Raw genomic sequence first — 20997 nt, forward strand, 5'->3', positions numbered from 1 at the left:
TTGCAAAAAAAAATACAGAATTTTACAATAATGCATATTTTAAAAATCAAAAAAATTGTTACAAAAAATGCATTTGTCCAGGTATTTCACTTTAACTAACAACCCGTAAGGCCGAGTATATGTCCTCCAGTTTAAAAAAAATAAATAAATTTCTGGAAATTATTTCATGGTTTGGGGCTTTACAGGGTTAAGCACTAGAACTAAGCTTGCTAATAGATTACCTGATGGGACTGGATCAATTATTTTAGCCTTAATAACAAACAGTTCTCAGGGTTTTGGCTACTCAGTGTTTTGATATAGTATTTCCATTTTGCCTTATGCCCTGTGTATATAATTTCTATAACTGGCTCATTTCATATAAGTTATTAGAAGAAAAAAATTTTTTGAGTTTGCAGCAAAAAAAGAAAAACTGACTCTTAGTAAAAAACAAAAAGTTGTAATTATGTTACCTGTGAAAGAGCTGTGAAGCAAAACTGAAAATAAACCATCCTAATTCTTACTTTGTTTGCCTGATTCTGTTTAACTTTTAATCATATTTTTTAGCTGTGATTATAAAATTTTACAATAAATTATTTTCTACTGTGGCCAATAAATTTCCAATAATGAAAGAAACAGAAATGAATCGGTTAAAACAACAGAGAAGTTCAGCAGGTTTTCAAACTTTCACACAGTGCGCCTGGTTTCTTCTTTTACGTTCCTCTGCAGCAAACAGTATACTCATCCATAAAGTAGGAAACACTACACTGTGTAGTAAAGGTTTAGTAGTGCTTTCTACTTTATGGGTGACAACACTGTACATCAAGTAGCTTCTGGTCGCTCCACTGCAAACACTGAAAAGTGACGGGTTAGGTAAAGGCAGGTTCAAGTATATTCCAATATATAAGTCTAAATCAACAGAAATAAAAACAAACAAAATATTTGACATTTAACTTAAAAGTATGCTGACATGAAGTAGCAACTCTTGTGTTTTAAAACTGTGTGTTTAAAAAGCTCCGATCATCAGATTTTTAAGTTGTCGTCGGGGTCTTACCAGCATTTGGACTCCAAAGAAGAAAGAAAACCCAGAAGTGAGCGTGATCTTTTTATTAACCCTCCCTGAGCCACGTGGTTTACACAGGAAAAGCCCCCAACAGTCACACACACACACACACACACACACACACACACACACACACACACACACACACACACACACACACACACACACACACAGTGGTTGAAATAGTATGTGAACATTTCCGTTAGCTTAACTAGGCATTATTTGTTATTTCTATCAACAGGTTTTAAGAGAGATTTTAATCATATCCTTCACATGTAATCATAATAACCTGTAGCTGCTGTTAGTCTAACTACCTCATACACTTCAACACATTATATATGATTATATTATACTTCATTTTTTTGTGTGTGTGATTGTACTCCAAAAATATCAGATGAATGTAGTTTCACAATCTAAAACTACCTCTGAATTTAACTATCTTAGAAAGTATAATTTAAGCACTTTACTTTGCACATTTGCAGATACAGACATAAGTGTGCGTACACACACACACACACACACACACACACAACACACACACACACACACACACACACACACACACACACACACACACACACACACACACGCACATGCAAATTCAGAATCTACACCCAAGTCCTGGCCGACTGCACCTCTGCCAAGTGTGATCTCATCCCTTTTAAGGACATACTTTTATGAGGTGGCACCTGCTTTCAGTCTCTGAAGCAGATAGTTATTGATCTCAATCATAATTTATGTGGATGTGCACCAATTATCTCGCAGCTCTTTGCCGATGCAGCTATGAGGATTGACTGAAATAGCAACGTAATGATAAAGATCAAAGTGAGTCAAAGCAGACTTATTGATTGAGTGAGCTCACTGTAGTGATGCTGAAGCTCTTAAAGGTTTATGTTAGCAAAGGGCGCGTGGTGCTCCTCAGTATAGTCCTCAAAAATCAGACATTACATCCTTGCAAATCTAAAACTTTGCCTATAAATTTCCGGAAGCGCTTCGTATCTCATTTATATTTCTGAGAACTCATTCACGCCTGCATGTTGTGTCAAGGTGTGGGTGGGGGATGGTGGTGCAAGGCTCTTCCCCTATCCCAGCAGCAAATGTGCAATATGCTTGCAACAACAGAAACTTTGCAAACAGAATAGAGATGGGCCTGTGTCCTCTGTTGTCACGACAACCCAAACCTCAGAGTCACACCAAGTCAAATAAGAGGAAGTGGGGGATGGGTGGCGTACACAAACCGAGAAAAGATGTCCTTGTTAGAAGAAAAAGAAGCCTGAAACAAACAGAAAGAGAGTAACGGAGAAGACAATAAAAATGCACAAACGGACCAAAAAGTTTCTTTTTATGCAAGTCCTCACATCTTGAAAGCCAAACAACACACACCCTCTCTCTCACACGCACACGCACACACACACACACACACACACACACACACACACACACACAACACACACACACACACACACACACACAGGTTGTACATTTGTGAAAAGTCTGAACCAGCAGTGAGTCTTTGCAGCAGACGAGCATGACAAGGCATCTCTCAGCACTGTTGCACCAAAGGCTGCGCTTGCATCAGAGATCTATTCCTGTGCAAACATGCGATTATATCCTGAGTGAGTCCTCAAGGTACTTACGGTGATATAGATAGCGTCAAGGGGCCAAAAACGAGCACAGCGTCTAATGACACCAGTAGGTATTATCCTCCCAGCAGGGCACTGACTGAATTATGTTTTACCTTTGATTACTGAGCTCATGAGTGGATTAAGCTGCAAATGTGCCTTTAAGTCAAAGTAAATCAAAATATTTCAGATGGCATTAAAATGAACAAAAGAGCAGCAGCTGCTTTGAATCTCCCAACAAAAGTTTTTCTCTCATTCAGGCCTCTAGCTTCTTCTTATTATCCTGACTGCTGGTCTGTTATTAAGTCACAAAGTAAAAGATGAAACTTCCCCAAGGATGACTAAAGGAAGAAAGAAGAAGTCTGAGAATCATTTTGCACTTTCTAAAATACTGTATATACAGCATGCTGCTGCAAATGGCCATTCAGATTTGTTCAGTGCTGCCACACAGTGGATGTAAGAGATACTGAATTTAAAAAAAAATGTATGCAGTTGTTCTGTATTTACTTATATCTCTTGTACTGATCATAAATCTTCTGTTTATTTATTATTTTTCAACAAGAAGTTTAATTTGCCACCTGTGCTGATAGACGTTCACATGTTAGGAGGAGCAGTTTCACCAAGTGAAGCTGGTTTTGACTGCATATGAGTTTGATCAGTAGTGGTTTCCAACCCAGGGTTTGCGGCCCCTCCAAGGAGTCACATGACAGCATGACAGCTCTACAGGATTGTGAAATCATTACTGGAAGAGGAACTTTGGGAAAAAAAAAAGATGATTCATTAAAATTAATTTTATAATTAAAATAAAATTTGGGGTGCTTTGGTAAAATACCAGAGATTTTTACCTCTTCAAATGTCCTCCAAATGGTTTTTATTTTTAGAAATTTAAATGCCAGCCACTTATGTTGCTGTGTGCACATATGCAGCCACATTGGCTAACTCTTTTTCTTCTGACTTTATCTACTGCAAACAATCTAATGAAGACAAATCTACACAAATACATAAATAAACATACTGTGTATATATACATGTAGAACTCTCATGGGCTGCTGCTGATCATTGCAATCAGAATAACCACCATATTGCTCTTGTGAAACTGCACATTCAAATGTATGTCTGCTCTGACTGGAGGTCCTGCTCGCAATTAAAATGGTTTCTTTTTTTGTTTTTGTTTTTTAAATGGTTTCTTAGTCAAACGGTTAATTGGTTTATTAATAAATTACCATTTGAGAAGCAAGCATTTTGTACACTGGAGCCCTGACTGATTCAGATTAAAAATACACAATCCAGAAAAAAAATCATGTAGAACATTGTGCCATAACACATCTGATGAGAACAGCATGTCCGTAAAAAGGAGTCTTCACAAAGCAACAATCAAAACTTCATTTACTCATTAACTGCATTATAATATGCAACAACTGACAAGGAAAATGCATCTTAATAGTATATATTATAGTGTTAACACATCTTCATTTAAAACAAAGAAAGCAACAAAGTTCATGTCTGTAGAACAGTAGAAAAGCATGTCAGTGAATGCATCATGATAGTGTATTACCAGAAATGCTTTATCACTTCCTACTTCCTGTGCATATATATATATATATATATATACATGCACAGTGTGTGTGTGTGTGTGTGTGTGTGTGTGTGTGTGTGTGTGTGTGTGTGTGTGTGTGTAAGTAAATTGCACTGGGAATCATCTACATGAAACACATATACGACCAAAAGTTACTTATTTGTTTCCATCATTTCTTGTAAAAAAAAAAAAAAAAAAAAAAAAAAAGATCATAATTCTGCCTAAGGGAAGCATGCATAGTGTATATAGAATTGGTCCCAGCACAGAACCCTGTGGTACTCCATAATTAACCTTAGTATGTGAACAAGACCCCCCATTTAAATGGAAAATTTGGAGTTAGATAAATATGAGTCAAACTACTGTACTGCAGTATCTTTAATACCTATGGCATCCTTTAATCTCTGTAATAAAATGTTATGGTCAACAGTATCAAAGCTGCACTGAGGTCCAACAGGACAAGAGCAGAGATGAGTCCACTGTCAGAGGCTGTAAGAAGATCATTTGTAACCTTCACTAATGCTGTTTCTGTACTGCGATGAATTCTGAAACCTGACTGAAACTCTTCAAATAAACCGTTCCTCTGCAGATGATCAGTTAGCTGTTTTACAACTACTCTTTCAAGAATCTTTGAGAGCAAAGGAAGGTTGGAGATTGGCCTATAATTAACTAAGACAGCTGGGTCACTGATGGCTTTTTAAGTAATGGTTTAATTACTGCCACCTTAAAAGCCTGTGACATGCAGGCCATTGGTAAATGATGATATTAACATTGAAGCATTAATTAATTGTAGCACTTCTTTGAACAGTCTTGTAGGAATGGGGTTTAATACACATGTTGATGGTTTGGAGGAAGTAACTACTGAAGATAACTCAGAAAAATCAATCTGAGGCAAAGAGTCTACAGTCTTACAGCACTTGTAAGATAGAGGTCTCAATGCACGCCTGGCCCCACTCTCAAGGAGGCAGGAGAGGACAGTTAAACTAGTAGGAAGACAAAAAAGCCTGTGCTCTGGGATTCAGGCTCTCAAGTGTCCCATTGTGAATATAAAGTGGAAAGAGACACACTTACCTGATGCACAAGCCAAGACCAACACATGGACCAATAGAGTGGTAACAAGTAAGTTTGCCTTGTAACCTCAGTTCAGCTCTGGATGTTTGCCATAAAAAAGCAAAAAGCAGTATATTTAGTACTGAAAAGGCAGAAGGGTATCTCAGAGGGCCAGATTGCAAGATTAGGAAAACAGGATGCTGTCATTCCAAAACAGAAACTCAAAAAGAACATCTTAAAGGAGAAATGTGCAGCGTTGGAACCAAATGAAGACACACCTTGCTGGCTGGACTGCAGATAAAGCAGGAGCCGATGATGTTACCGGTGAAGAATAAAGCCACTATCTCAGTTATGGTTGACAGTGACATCAGGCTGCAGAGCAGAACTGTGCTAGGCTGTTTTTCTCATCAAACAAACTGTGACCATTGTTCACAAGCACCCATAAAATGTCTTTTGATGGCCATTGAAGTGGACAGGAATGAGGTGTTTATCTGGTAGCACGTTCCTTGCAACAATATTAATTGAAGACTGAGATCTGCCACTGCAGGTTTGTGAAACCAGTCCCCATACCTCTGGACCTGCAGAGGGAAGAAGATAAACAGCTCCATTAACAAAAAGTTTCTTCCTTAATTTAACCATTTAAAGGTTACCTTTGTGGGTGTGGTTGTGCTGAACTTGTGACTGGTAGCACCAATCTAAAATAGCAGGTTTGGGATATTTAATAAGAGAAAATAAGATTATTCATCTGCAGATTATGAGGTAGATACGTATGTGAGATCATGCAATTTATTCACAATTCAAAAAAGAAAAATCAAAAAACAAACAAAAAAAAAAAACACAATTTGTGTAATTTCCCAGATTTTCCTGCATTAATTTATTTCTTGGAGAGCATACCTGCCCCTGAGATGATCTTCACATAAGATATGATTATAAAACAGGTGTGAGCAGCATTGTAAAGTGGGCCCAACTATCAACCCTCTTTCATACTGAATGCTTTGGATTTATGACTCCTGATTTGTGTGTGCAGCAATGACATCTCAAGACCGGTACTCTTGACCTAATGAATGGAATCTAACACTGAAACTGTCCCTCCACCAGAACAACCCCACGGCCAGTTGTGCAAACCGTTATTAGAAGCTACAGTTACATTTTGAAGTTAAGTGACCTCTGGTGGTGATGTGAAACATACACATAAAACATGTGCTGTGTTAGTCACCTTTGAGGAAAAACTGTAGACTTATTTTCCATTAGAAGCAGGGGCGGACTGGCATACATTACTACCGGGGATTTCCCCGGTGGGGCCGATGGGTTAGTGGGCCGCCGGCTGTTTAACTCAGTCCGTGGAGGAGCCATTGCCGCGCACTGCGGCCCCGGCCCATAGTCACGCTGCTGTTTAACGGTGCCTATCAGGGGCGGACTGGGGAGAAAAAGTGTCCCGGGAGTTCCTGACAGACTGGCCCACTATATATATATATATATATATATATATATATATATATATATATATATATATATATATATATATATATATATATATATATATATATATCTGTATGTGTGTGTGTGTGTGTGTGTGTGTGTATACTGTATATGAATCTATACATGGCACGTAGTGTATATGACTTTTATTGTCATATGGACAATATTACTTCCAGCAATAATATGACTACAATAATACAAGAATATGGCGTAACAAAATAACTAACAAACTTAACAACTTGACCCTGACAAAATACAGGGGAAAAACAACTGGAAAGCTACTGAAACCCATACATTGTTCACTCAGTGAGTAACCTCTGCAGCAACCGACTCTTTCTGCTACACCATCTATAATTTTATCACTCTCCAGCATCTTTAAGACATCTGTCTGAGTAGCCATGAGCATGAAAGCTCAAGGTGCTGTTGTGAAAGAGGAAAAAGGTCTAATGTCTCTGGTTTGGGTCTGGTGAAAATACTCAATCTCTGATTGATGGGCATCTAGGCCTTCCTCTTGAGTCACATCTCTCTCTGTAGAATCATCAGATTCACTTTCAGCCTATAAATAATTAGTAATTGTTAATTGAATTAATAGGCCTAAAAAACAACTACACAACCAGTAATAATACTAATACAAAAGCAATAATTAATGATATTAGTAGCTGGTATTAGTGCATCTTTATGGCAATGCGGACTTATTTTTTCACGTTTCAGTAGTGTCAACAGTGTCGCGGAGGGATCACATGATGAGTTAGACCCCCTCAGCAGTGTCAGTGTGCAACTGGCGTCTCTCTCTTGACTTGTCACTCATGGGATACAAACAGGGAGATGTAATTAATGTGGCATTAGTATGGACAAGACTTTTCCAGTTCGTGACTACTTGTATTAATAAGTGAAACAGCTGCTGTATGTTTTCGTAGTCCGGCCCGGATTTTCTGGGACAAGTTTTTTGTTTTTTTTTCTGATCTCCGCTGCATGCCGTCAGCCCGCATCAGCTGGCCGGCATGCTCGTTCATGTGTTTACAGGCTCATTCCGCGGCCGCGCGCTAAAGCAGATTTGCCTGACTGGAGCGGGGGAGAGGTAATAGGCACCGTTAAACAGCAGCGTGACTATGGGCCGGGGCCGCAGTGCGCGGCAATGGCTCCTCCACGGACTGAGTTAAACAGCCGGCGGCCCACTAACCCATCGGCCCACCGGGGAAATCCCCGGTAGTAATGTATGCCAGTCCGCCCCTGGTGCCTATTACCTCTCAGCAGGTCAGCAGGTACCCCACTGCTGTCCAATGTAACAATGCCAGTTCTTTGTTAATAGTGTTTATAGTTTACAGTTGTCTCTGCCAGTTATGTTCATATTTATTTATGTAGAATTCACAAAGATTATTTTATTGAATTTACCTGACGTGTTTGTGTAGCTCCGGTTGGTGTGCGGAACCTTTCTTTTGTTATTGTTTTCTGTACCCCTACGTTTAGTTTCTGGGACAACTCCTTTATAAGGAGCAGTCTCGCGCTCACTCTCCCCCTTCTTCCTGTGGCATTCGGCGGAGCGGTGAGTGAAAGTTTAGGAAGTTTAGTAATCGTAAATCCAGCTGTACTAGACAACAATGTCTTTGTGTGTTTTCTTTGTGTAGGGGCTTAAAGCGATCGTCACCAACCAGACTGTGATGTTTTGTTTACTATTTGGTCAGGTATGTTTTGTATGATCGATTGTTGTGTTTAATGTGTTGCTGTGTACGGGCCCCTTCTTCCTGTGGCATTCGGCGGGAGCGGGGCTTAAAGCGATCGTCACCAACCAGACTGTGATGTTTTGTTTACTATTGGTCAGAAATAAAAGGAGATCGCCTCCAAATCACGTCGGTGGCCTGATCTGATCATTGATGCACACAACGCAGAGAGCTGTAGAAGCCACCGGTTACACTTGGTGCCGTGAGAACCCGTTGCATCGCCGGTCAGCGCTCGTCTGACCTCCCGGGTGTAGCTGCAGTCACCCTCGTCTCCTCTCCTGCTGGGCGGCGCAGCCCGCGCGCGCGCCCTCCGGTCGCCGTGCACGCAAGGTGTGTCGTCACCATAGAGACTCGCACACATTCTCCCTCATTTCATTTGTGTGTGTTTGTTATATCGAACTGCTCGTGCCCTGCCGCACGTTAAGAGGACGTTCCCGACAATCCAACCCTCTTTTTCTGTTTTGAAATAGACGTGATAAACATGAATAAGGGATGTGTATTTGAATGAAGAGTATATATTGGACTTCTACATAGAAAAGTAAAAAAAATTTTTATTTCTGTTTATTGCTTTGAATTTTTTTTGAGGGTTTGTGTGTGTTTATTTACATTCTGCTGCATATTTGATTGTGTGTTTTGATCATCCTTTTTTAAAATTTTTTTTTTAATTTAATTTTTTTTTCTCTCCTTTGCCATTGATAATTTTTATTCATGATGTCAGGTGTAGACCTCTTTAAGTTTCAGTCTGTGGTGGGTTGTGGGCGTGGTGTCACCTTAGGGGTGGGAAGGGGCAAACAGATGCCTTCACAGTGTTTTGGTAGGGGTGGGTCTGTGTCCCCTGGTGTCCCCAAATATGCATCTGATCAGTCTTTTGTCAACTCACCTTTGGTCCCCACTGCTAGCTCCACACCCATTGCCCAGCCAAATTGTGAGCCCACACAGGTGGTTCCTGTTGAGGCTCTCGGTAGTCTGTTTAGTGATTTTGCTAAACAAATAGGGATAGTATATCAGCAAGCCTTAGTGCTATACATCAACCAAGTGCTGTCCAGCCTCAGCCTACTCTGTGTCAGTCTACCAGTGGATACATCACAGCTAAAGGTTGTTGTACAATCTGATGCCAGAGCTCCAAGTTCTCTGTCCCTATGTTTCTTGTTCCAGGGCAGAGAGATGAGCTGATCATTGGAAGCAATGTCATCAGACCCTTGATCCAAAAGATAGGTCTGATGTAAAGTACTGGGAGCTTGTAGGCTCCAGCACCTCTAATCCTGACTGTGAGCAATTTCTCGAATTGCTTTGTTGCACAACCCGTTGGTCTGGGTCTGACATGCCTGACAAGGTTGGGACAGTTAGCTAAGACAGTCCATCACTCTTGCACCTCAACAGGAATATCTTGTGTGGGGGAAGTTGCCCAACAATGGCCATCTATCACTTGGGAGCACTGTCATAGTGGAGCCCACCTCCTCCCGTTCAGCCCCTAGAGACATAATTGTTGGACGGGGTGGTGACACCCATGTGGGGTGATCGCTGGGTACCAATGAAAATCTTGAACCCGACAAAGACTCCTGTGACGCTGCGTCGCAATGCAAAGGTGGCAGATGTCTTTCCATGTCTTGCTGTTGAGGACTTGCCCATCTCTCAGGGTGTCAGTAGACCACAGACCAATTGGACTGCTGAATCTATCCCGATCGGACGTCAAACCCATCCCAACGGATGAAGGAATGTGGTTTGGCAGATATTGACCTGGAGGCGTGTGAGGTGTCAGAGGAGTGGACCAGCGGCTGCTGATCTGATACTTACCTACCAGGATGTCTTTCTAAAGACAAGTTGGATTGTGGAGAGAGGCCAAGGGGTTTTGTCCATCGCATTCACCTCACCGATGACCGCCCCTTCCTGCTTCCCTATCGTCGGGTCCCTCCAGCGCACTATCACAAGCTGAGAGAGGTTTTATCGGAGATGGAAATGAAAGGCATCATCAGTAAGTCAGTCAGTGAATATGCTTCGCCATTGGTCCTTGTCTGGAAGAAGTCAGGTGACTTGAGGATCTGCACTGACTTTCGCTGGCTCAATGCCAAAACTGTCAGGGATGCCCACCCATTGCCCCATCAGGCTGATTGCCTTGCTGCCCTTGGTGGGAACGCCTTTCTTCAGCACTATGGATCTCACATCGGGATTCTACAACATCCCCCTCCATGAGTCTGACAGACGGTACACGGCCTTCACAACACCTTTGGGCCTGTACGAATACACAGGCTCCCCCAGGGTCTGTGCAACAGTCCTGCATCCTTTATGAGGATGATGATCAGTGTGTTTGGTGACTTGGAACTTTTCTAGTCTCTCCTCTGCTACCTTGATGATCTGCTCGTCTTTGCCCCTTCTGAAGAGGAGGCTTGAAAACGTCTGGACATGGTCTTTTCACGACTCAGAGCGAACAATCTAAAGCTGTCACAAAGAAGTGTCACTTCTTCGCAGGTCTGTGACATTTCTTGGCCATGTAGTGGATAGCAGTGGTGTCTCAGTTGACCAGGGCAAAGTTAAGGTCATCTCAGCTTTCAGGAAGGAGGACCTCATGGACTCTGATGGGCTCACGCCATCTCAGAAGAAGGTCAATCTTTCCTTGGGATGGTGCTGTATTATCAGCATTTCATTCCTGGCTGTTCTTCGATTGCAAGGCCGCTTTAGCTCTGACTGCTGGGCAGAAGAGGAAGGTTAAGGCTCCCCGGACGGCGGAGAGCGGGTACCCTTCCGGGGAAACTGTCTCCTCAGGACTGGACACTGCCTGTGATGAGCATTTGAGGGTCTTAAAAGTGCCTCCTCAACAGTGTGGTGCTGGCACACCCAGACTTTGACAGGCCTTCATCCTTTCCACCGATGCTTCCCTGGATGGTCTGGGTGCTGTTCTGTCCCAAGTGCCTGCTGGCGAGGAGAGAGCAAGGCCAATTGCTTTTGCCAGCAAGTCTCTCTCCCGAAGCCAAGCAAATTATCCTGCTCACAGGCTAGAGTTCCTAGCCCTTAAGTGGGGCTGTCTGTGACAAATTCAGCCACTGGCTCAAGGGTCACAGGTTCACTGTGTGGTCTGATAATAACCCTTTGACATACATCCTAACAAAACCTAAACTTGATTGCTTGTGAGCAGCGTTGGGTCTCCAAACCTGGCCCCTTACTGCTTTGAGATTAAACACATTCCCGGGACGTCTGAATGTTGGTGGCAGATGCTCTCAGCAGGGACCCCTTGTGAAGCCTCTGCGGGACCAGCTGTTGTGTGTCCCTTACTCTGAGCTGCTGGGACAGGCTCATGATGTCAGTGACGAACAAGTACAGGACACTTTCCGCTTTACTTGCCAGCCACAGTCAATGGGGGGCCCCTCTACTTCTGCTGCAGTTCATGGCTCACTGTCTGAGGATGATGTCTCCTCCCTTCTCTCCTCATTTGAAGAGTGGGACGCAGCTTCGAGACAACGAGCAGCCTCCCTTGCTGACCACCTCACCTCCTTGGAACCTGCTGGTCAGGATATGTGGCCTTTTTTGCGTCTCACTGATCTTCAGGCACAACAACAGAAGGATCCAGTAATCTCGAGGGTTGCTCATTATGTTGAGAGAAAGCGCAGACCCTCCAGACGGGAACGTTGTAATGAGAGTCAGCCAACCCTGAAGGTCCTGAAGCAGTGGGACAGGTTGACACTCATGGGTGGGATTCTCTACCGGGTCACAAAGGACCCTTTAACCAAACACAAGAGGTTTCAGTTTGTTGTGCCTGAGTCTTTGAAGGCTGATGTGTTATCGGGTGTTCATGATCATGCTGGTCACCAGGGTCAGCCTCGCACACTCTCTCTGGCTCGTCAGCGCTTCTTCTGGTCTGGTATGGAGAAAGATGTGCGAGATCATGTGAAGAACTGTCAAAGATGCGTTCTCAGTAAAACTCCTGAACCTTCTGCCAGAGCCCCACTAGAAAACATCAAGACCTCTGCTCCCTTGGAACTTGTGTGTGTGGACTTTTGGTCTGCGGAGGACAGCAACAACAGGTCGGTGGATGTTCTGGTTGTCACGGACCATTTTACCAAGTTGGCTCATGCCTTTCCCTGTCGAGACCAGACCGCAAAAGGGGTTGCCAAGAAGCTGTGGGACAATGTTTTTTGCATTTATGGCTTTCCCCAGCGCTTGCACTCTGACCAGGGAGCGAGCTTTGAAAGCGAGCTTATTGCCGAGCTCTTGAAGTTGTCAGGGGTTGATAAGTTGCATACCTCGCCATACCACCCTATGGGGAACGGCAATACAGAAAGGTTTAACCGAACCCTGGGCAACATGTTGAGAGCACTGCCCCCTCGCTCTAAACAGAAATGGCCACAGATGATCCACACAATGACTTTTGTTTATAACTGCACCATTCACGAGACCACTGGATTTGCACCTTTCTATCTGATGTTTGGGAGAGTTCCTAGACTGCCAGTTGACCTAATGTTCAAGAATGTACTCCGTGATGAGACTGTGTGTGACTATAATGTTTATGTTAAGTCTCTTTTGGGAGACCTGCGCTGGGCAATGACTCTGGCTCAAAAGAACTGCACAGCTGAGCAAAAACATCAACGTGACCAGTACAACAAAAGGGTCAAAGGTCTGCCTCTGTCACTTGGTGATAAGGTGCTGCTGGCGAACAAAGCTGCCCGAGGGAAACGGAAGCTTTCTGACAAGTGGGAGCCGGTTGTCTACACTGTGGTGGCTTCGAAGCCTGCTTTGCACATCTATCGGATCAGGGATCAGGATGGGCACGAACGGGTAGTCCATCGCAATCTGCTACTACAGGTCAATTTCTTACCCCTCAGTGGAGTTCCAGACGGTGATGAAGCAGGTGTGCCCTTGCCTGCCTGTAGTGTGAGCAGTGCCTGTCCATCTGACTGGAATGTGACTGAGATGTCTGGATTGAACACTGCTGCAGCAACAGCTGAACCTTCCTTTGCTGGTTCTCTCTCTGGGGTTAACGACTGGGATGGTGGCCGAACTGCTGCTTGGGTCAGCGAACAGTCATCTTTAGATGAACCGCTTGGTTTGAAAAGTCCATCTCCTTCTTCCGCTGTGGTCGCCCCAGCTCCAGTTGGTCCTGCTGCTACTGTGGATCAGTCACCTGTTGCCCCTGCCCCCTGCAGCAACCGTTGCATGTCTACCATGGTCCTCCTCGGGGACTTGATGCAGTATAGACCGACTCACCATCGAGTTTTGGCAGGGTTATTCGACCCCGTTTGCCGCTTAATCGAGTCCATGACACAACTTGAGTCTGTCCTGGGGGTGGAGCCAAGTTCTCCTACTGTTCTTCATGTGTAAAGCCTAAAGTTGCATGTCTAGCAATTTTGTTTTTGTTTCATGGCATATTACATAACTTTTCATGTATTGCATTAGTGATGTACTGCTATTTGTACATCTTTATCTCATTTACCCTCTTTTGTCTGGCATGAGGACGCGCGGTGTATGAGGCACCGCACGTTATTTTTGGAGTACTATAGGTTTTTGCTGGGCGCCAAGCAAGCCTTTAGTTCTCCTATCCTTTTAATAGGAAACTTTTGATGTTGATTTTCTCTGCTTGAAGATTGTGTTTTTATGTGTATTACTGAGTGTAGTGTGTTGTACAACCCATAATTTTGTGTAATTCTAGGGGGGTGAATGTAACAATGCCAGTTCTTTGTTAATAGTGTTTATAGTTTACAGTTGTCTCTGCCAGTTATGTTCATATTTATTTATGTAGAATTCACAAAGATTATTTTATTGAATTTACCTGACGTGTTTGTGTAGCTCCGGTTGGTGTGCGGAACCTCTCTTTTGTTATTGTTTTCTGTACCCCTACGTTTAGTTTTCTGGGACAACTCCTTTATAAGGAGCAGTCCTCGCGCTCACTCTCCCCCTTCTTCCTGTGGCATTCGGCGGGAGCGGTGAGTGAAAGTTTAGGAAGTTTAGTAATCGTAAATCCAGCTGTACTAGACAACAATGTCTTTGTGTGTTTTGTTTGTGTAGGGGGCTTAAAGCGATCGTCACCAACCAGACTGTGATGTTTTGTTTACTATTGGTCAGAAATAAAAGGAGATCGCCTCCAAATCACGTCGGTGGCCTGATCTGATCATTGATGCACACACGCAGAGAGCTGTATAAGCCACCGGTTACACCAGCACCGCTGAATTGGATAGCATAAGTAAACGAATTTATGGAAAGAGAAGGACACAAATGCATGACAAAAGGCAGACTGAAAAACAAATAAACCATTATTCAGGTCAAAATGCAAAGGTCAAAGGAATTTAAATCCATATTGGGAGACAGCTGTACACACCAACACACACTGGGCTTATTACAGAAAGCAGGTTTATCTAAACCTCTGGGTTTGTTAACTCTAAAATGAGGGAAACTTTTATCCAACAAACTGAGTGTCTCTCTAACTCCTCCCCCTCCTGCTGCACCTGAACCACCTGTCCTCACACTCCATTCATTTCCTCATTCATAAAGTAGCTGCAGAGCAGCAGAGGAGCAAATTCATTAGCAGAGGTTTATGTTTCTGTAAGCACTGAAATCCAAGTTAGACATTAGTTCATTATTCGTAACTTGAAGCTTTTACAGTCGTTCGCTCGTCATGTCGTGATGTCACGGATTTATAATGAGGCAGCTGCAGCTGTCAGTCAGTTCCTCTGAAACATTTACTGTAGTTACTGTAGCATCACTGTTACATCACACTAATCGGATGAAGCTTTAGAACACACTGATCAGTGATCAATCATTGGTCGTGTTGTAAAAGCTCACTGATGGAAAAATGTCTGGATCTTGGAGATGATGTGAATGTTGAGTGAAGATGAGACTAAATGATTTTAAGACTTGAAAACTGAACTAAATGTATTTAAAGTGATTAAAATGTTGTCAACATTTTGAAAGTTATGGTGTCTGAAATTTAGAGTATGATTCTCAACATATTTCCACTGAGAATCACCTAAATCTGGGATCACAGGCTCTATAAATGGATCAGCAAACCATGTCTGAGTCCACCTGAGCAGCAGGTGGATCCAGTGGCGGTTTCTGATATGGGCGACATGGGCAGCCGCCCAGGGCGGCATTTCATCTAGGGCGGCATGACCGCCCCCTCCCCCCAACGCATTGCGATCGCCGCAGCAGCGCCTACCGCCACTGCTCCACTTGTGGGGTAATGGGCGCCCTCTGCTTGCTGTGTATTGCATGTAGCTTTCTGCCATGGTCTGACAGGTTGTAACAGAAGGAAAGGGGCAGGCGGGGGATTCTCTCTCTGTCTCGCTGTTCACTGCTTCACTCGATCGTCACACACACACACAGCGCTGCCCCGCCCCCTTCTCCTCTCAGCCTGGGGTGCGAGTCAGTGAAGCAGTGATGGCGTGAGAGTGAGACAGTCAGCCGGGTTCATTCATTCATGCCTTTACAGTTTGGGCCTGGTTACAGCCAACATTAACCGCTGAATTATAAATAAAGGCGACTTTTGCTGGCAATCTCTCGCCAAACCTTGATCCTCACTGACACTGCCATATCAAGATTAACACGAAGTGTATGTCCTAATATTGAAAGTTTTGCGAGATCTCGCAAAAGTAACTCGGGATCTCGCAAAACTTTTGTGAGATATGCATATGCAGATATTTTTTTTTGTCCTCCCATGTTTTTTTTCCCCCATGTTCCACAGAATGAATCTGTGCATCTAATTTTATTAGATGCACACAAATGATAGAGCACAAAGTCCATTTCATTATAATACTGTAAATATGGTCATTAATTCACAGTATTTGTGTGAACCCGAATCCTGATAAAAATATAACACAAATACGAATCTAGACCAATGTTCGGACACACCAGCAGTCGCTCATTACCCCCCAAGTGTAGTAGTGCCGCGATCGCTATTGTGGGGGAAGGGGGGGGGGGCGCTGGCGGGGATGCTCGCCAGGGCGCCAAACAGGCTAGGACCGCCACTGGGTGGATCCAAACAGATCAGGATCACGGATTCAGATCGGATAAGATCCAGATCCAGTTCAGGCTCCAGTCATTTCCAGCTCATCCAGTCTAGATCTGTTCATAATGTCTTCATTTTTCTGACACGATCTGCTTTCTTTAAAACACTCAGCGGAAAACACTCACCACACGTATAGTGTCTGTTGGGAAGCAAACTGAGACCTAGTGTCACAACCTTTTATTAATTTTATTAATCACTTTTCCTTAGTGACCTGCAACCACCAGTTGCTAGGAAAGTGTGCATTCTGCAAATGGTTGACAAGACGTTTCTGGAGGCTGTTGGCAGTCGACAGCATAAAATTGGTCTCAAAGAGGTATACGGTGCTGCAGTGAAAACCTCCTTGTGATTGCTTTGGTCACTAGCAGATTGATTGCAGTCGCCTATAGTTTGCATGGATGATGCCAAATTGGCTGCAAACACCTGCAAACTACACACCAAGCAGTAGTGAAACTGTAAGGAGTCCTGCGCAAACTGGAAATGGAACGGTTTGCTTTTGAAGGAAAAAAAATATTACCCTCAGGCCACCGTGAAATTTCCTGGTGCTCCCAATATCCAGTTCTTGCACACACACACACACACACACACAGGAACAATATCAAGAGGGCTATAAGAAACTGTCATGTTGGTTCAAAATATCCACTTGCCCCAGGGCTAAGCAAGGTTCTACCAGACTTCCCTTTATCCACCTTTTCAGTCTCCAATCCAGTTTGGCGTATCCCTCAATCATGTGATCATGTGCCCACTGTTGTAAAATAATTAAGCCAGTAAAATATGCAGATTATGATGTGTCACGCTCAAGCTTCAATTGTTAATACAAGTTGGCAGATCTGCAAACCTTGTGTGGCTGTTGAGCTGTGAGATGCAGTCTGGACAGATTCCTACACATACTAAACACACAAAGTTGTGCTGAAGTCTGTCATTTTTTTCCTTTTTGGTTTCAGAAACTGGCAGCAGAGTGTCAGAGTGCCGGCCACCCCGGTATTTTGGTGCCTTTCAAATGCGACTTGACCAAAGAGGAGGAGATTCTGTCCATGTTTGCAGCCATCAAACAGCAGCACAAAGGCGTGGACGTGTGCATCAACAACGCTGGCTTGGCTCATCCAGAGCCTGCTAAATGGCAAAACCAGCGGCTGGAAGAACATGATGGATGTAAGACCTCAGTGTTATTTTAGAAATAAATTGATCTCGGTTGGTCTGCAGTAATGTTTTGGTGTTGTGTGTGAAATAAGCATTCAAATCAATGTTTTCCCAACAGAACATTCCATTGGAATGAAATGATTGTTTTAAAGCATTTGAGATTGATTTACTTTATTTATCCCAAAAGTTGGCTCATGTTAAAACAGCCAAAAAATGAAAAACCACCTAGTTCATTAAAATAAATACAATATCACAAAACACAGTAGGTGAAAAAGACAAAATATTACAGAAAATTGCCCAAAAAAATTAAATCTTTTTTCCCTTTGACATTTGGAGGCTGTTGATTCCAGATATTATCTTCACCTTTTTTCTGCTTGGTTTCTTGAAGGTAAACGTTCTCGCATTAGTATCTGCACACGAGAATCATATCAGTCAATGAAAGAGAAACGTGGACGATGGGCACATCATAAACATAAACAGGTGCAGTTTTATTTTACTGATGGAGAGTGACGGGCATGTTTGTGAAGTCTGTAGCAATAATCATGAGCAGATATGTTTTGTTGTAGTCATCATCACAGTTCAGATTGTAATTATGAAGGTTGGAGTGTCCCTTTGGCAGCACTGCATAATAGACTTTTTCACAGCAGACATTTGGCTAACAGGAAAAGACCAGATGGAGATATTAGCACTACAACGACTCTCTGACACAGATAAGGGTTTGGTTGCAGTGTGGATTGGGTAGTCATCAGGGTGGATGACACGGTGAGAAGTGGTGGGAATGGGTGGGTGTACTTGTATCCCCCAGTTCAGTGCCTGTACACTGGGGTTTTCGCTTCCTGCGACTTTGGTCTCAGGGAACAGGTTCTGACTGTTGTCACTGCTTATCTGCTAAATAGCAGTTCAGAGTTCCTGGAGTTCTGACCTGCCTTCTTGGAGTCCCTGGGTATGGTGCTGGAAGGTGCCCCAGCTGGGGACTCCATTGTCCTACTGAGGAACTTCAATGCTCATTGTGGGCAATGACTGTGTAACCTTGAGGGGTGCGATTGGCCTGCCTGATCTGAACCTGAACAGTGTTTTGTTGTTGGACCACTGTGTGGATTACGGTTTGTTCATAATGAACATGACATTTAAACATGAGAATGTCTGTATGCACTTGGCCACCGGAGATATTTATGGTCACAGGTCCAGGGTGTCGTCAGATCTGCGGTCGTGAGTGTTGGACACTCAGGTGAAAAGAGAGTGGAGCTGTCAACTGATCAACCTGGTGGTGAGTTGGATCATGTGGCAGGGGAGGATCTTACCCAGGCCCTGGCATACCCAAACGTATAGTAAGGATGCACTGCCAGAGTTCCTGGTATGTGAGATCCTCAGCCTACAGTGCACTCTTTTTTGGTCATGGACACTGGACTAGATTTCTATCCTCTTGAGGATATTTGAGGATGCATGGCAGTTTGCCCAAGCAGTGCATGGTTTTGTTTTGTTTTGTTTGTCTGTTACGTGAGAAGGCATTGGACTGCACTGGGGTGTCTGGTGGGGGTACTTGCGAATATGGAATATTGGGACTATTGTTGTGGGCTATCTGATCCTTACACAACTGTAGTGAGAGATTGTTTCACATTGCAGGCAATAAGACGGACTCCACCGGGACTGTTCTTCGTCACCAATTTCTTCTAGGTGCAGTCTCAGGTGTGGAGGCTGTTGGGATTGGTCGTTTCAGGATCTCATATTTTTTAGAGATGATGGTATTTTGTTGGCTTTATTGAGCAATGACCTCCAGCACTTAGCACTTCCAAGACAGAGGCCAGTGGAGCAGTGGAACTGAGCTCCCTCCATCTTCCTTCTTTAAGACTTAAGCAAATAATTGATTATAAATTCCATACTATTGCTGGTGCTTTAGACCTGATACAGATTTTCTTGCATCATTCAGTCAAATGACTACAATAGTAAATACATAATTAAATTTACATCATCAGGTTCTTAAGGCTTGAGATCAGATCAGAATACGCTGGTAAACGCTGACCTGGTTAGCAGCTTACCAATCTTATTCTCTTGCAGCTTGTGTGGTCATCAAGTCTTCCTGTTCCTGATGTGCATTTCTACAATGCCACCAAGTTTACTGTAACCGCTCTGACTGAGGGCCTGAGGCAGGAGCTGCGTGCAGAAAACACTGGTATACGAGCCACGTAAGACTTTAAAACACCGTAACCAGCTCAAAAACCGCTATAACACCAATATCAGCTGCTATGAGACACATGCACAGTGCCTCCTGAAGTTGCCTCACTATCCTCACTTTTTACAGAGCATTTCTCCTGGTTTAGTGGACACAGAATTTGTATCACGGCTCCACAGCGACACCCCCGCTAAAGCAGCTGGTATATATGCTGCATATAGGTAAAATGATTAAACCTGCAGTTCATGTACTGCTGATAATGATTACTCAGATAAAAAGTTAAAGCACTTTTCACTTCTCTGACAGCCTATGAAAGCAATAGATGTCGCCAGTGCTGTGACATACGCGCTCAGTGCCCCTCCTCATGTTCAGGTTTGTGATTTTCTCTCATTTTAACATTTTTTTTATTGTGACTTATTGAACTTTCCTCTTTTACATTTTACATTACCAGCAGTTTACTCATAATGAGATAACACTAACTTTTCTTTCAGGTTGGAGACATTGTGTTTGAAGGTGTGTAGCAAGAAAGTGTGTCAGAGTTTGTCACCTTGCCAACCCCACTACAAGAACCCAGCCCAGTCTTCATGTTTAAGTGGTGTGATTGGCTCACCTGACTACTCACACTGCTAGATTGTTACCAATTAACAGAAGACTGAAAAGAAGGAAACTTAACCAGCTGTTAACAGTCTTTCTCCCCTGCTACCTTACACAAGCGCCCCTACTGGCAACCCCAGAAATACCCATGAAACACTGATTAATGATTTTTTTTTATATATAAACCATCTCCCTGTGTTCTTCTCTCTCTTTGGCAAGTTGACCCTCTCATATAATGTACTGGTAAATTTTACTGTACTGCGTTTATGTAATCATGAAACCATGACACAACTTTATGGTGTTTATTAGTGTAAATTTTCAGCACAAACAAAATTAAATAAAATGAGGGGAAATTTGTTGCACTTCAGTCTTCTTATTGCACTGAAGGATATTTAATGGAAAATATTAAATAAGCAAAGAATATCTCAAATATGTTTCACCATTATGGAAATATGAATAAATGTAAGAATGTATTGAAGGATAAAAGGTAAAATATCTGAGAAATACTCTGACAATAAAATATTTCTTCCATCAGTTGTCCTTGGATGGATACATCTCAAAACTGTGTCATTTCCTTCAGACTCTGATAGCAAATGTTATTGTTCTGCTACTCTATGACCAAGAG

General features: G+C 43.1%; 1 pseudogene; it reads left to right on the forward strand.

The window, feature by feature from the left end:
• The first annotated feature begins 7975 nt into the window (after positions 1–7975).
• LOC115790409 (dehydrogenase/reductase SDR family member 11-like) lies at positions 7976–20785 on the forward strand (annotated as a pseudogene).
• The last annotated feature ends 212 nt before the right edge of the window (positions 20786–20997 follow it).

This window comes from Archocentrus centrarchus, chromosome 13, assembly GCF_007364275.1.
Source record: "Archocentrus centrarchus isolate MPI-CPG fArcCen1 chromosome 13, fArcCen1, whole genome shotgun sequence".
NCBI classification, from domain to species: domain Eukaryota; kingdom Metazoa; phylum Chordata; class Actinopteri; order Cichliformes; family Cichlidae; genus Archocentrus; species Archocentrus centrarchus.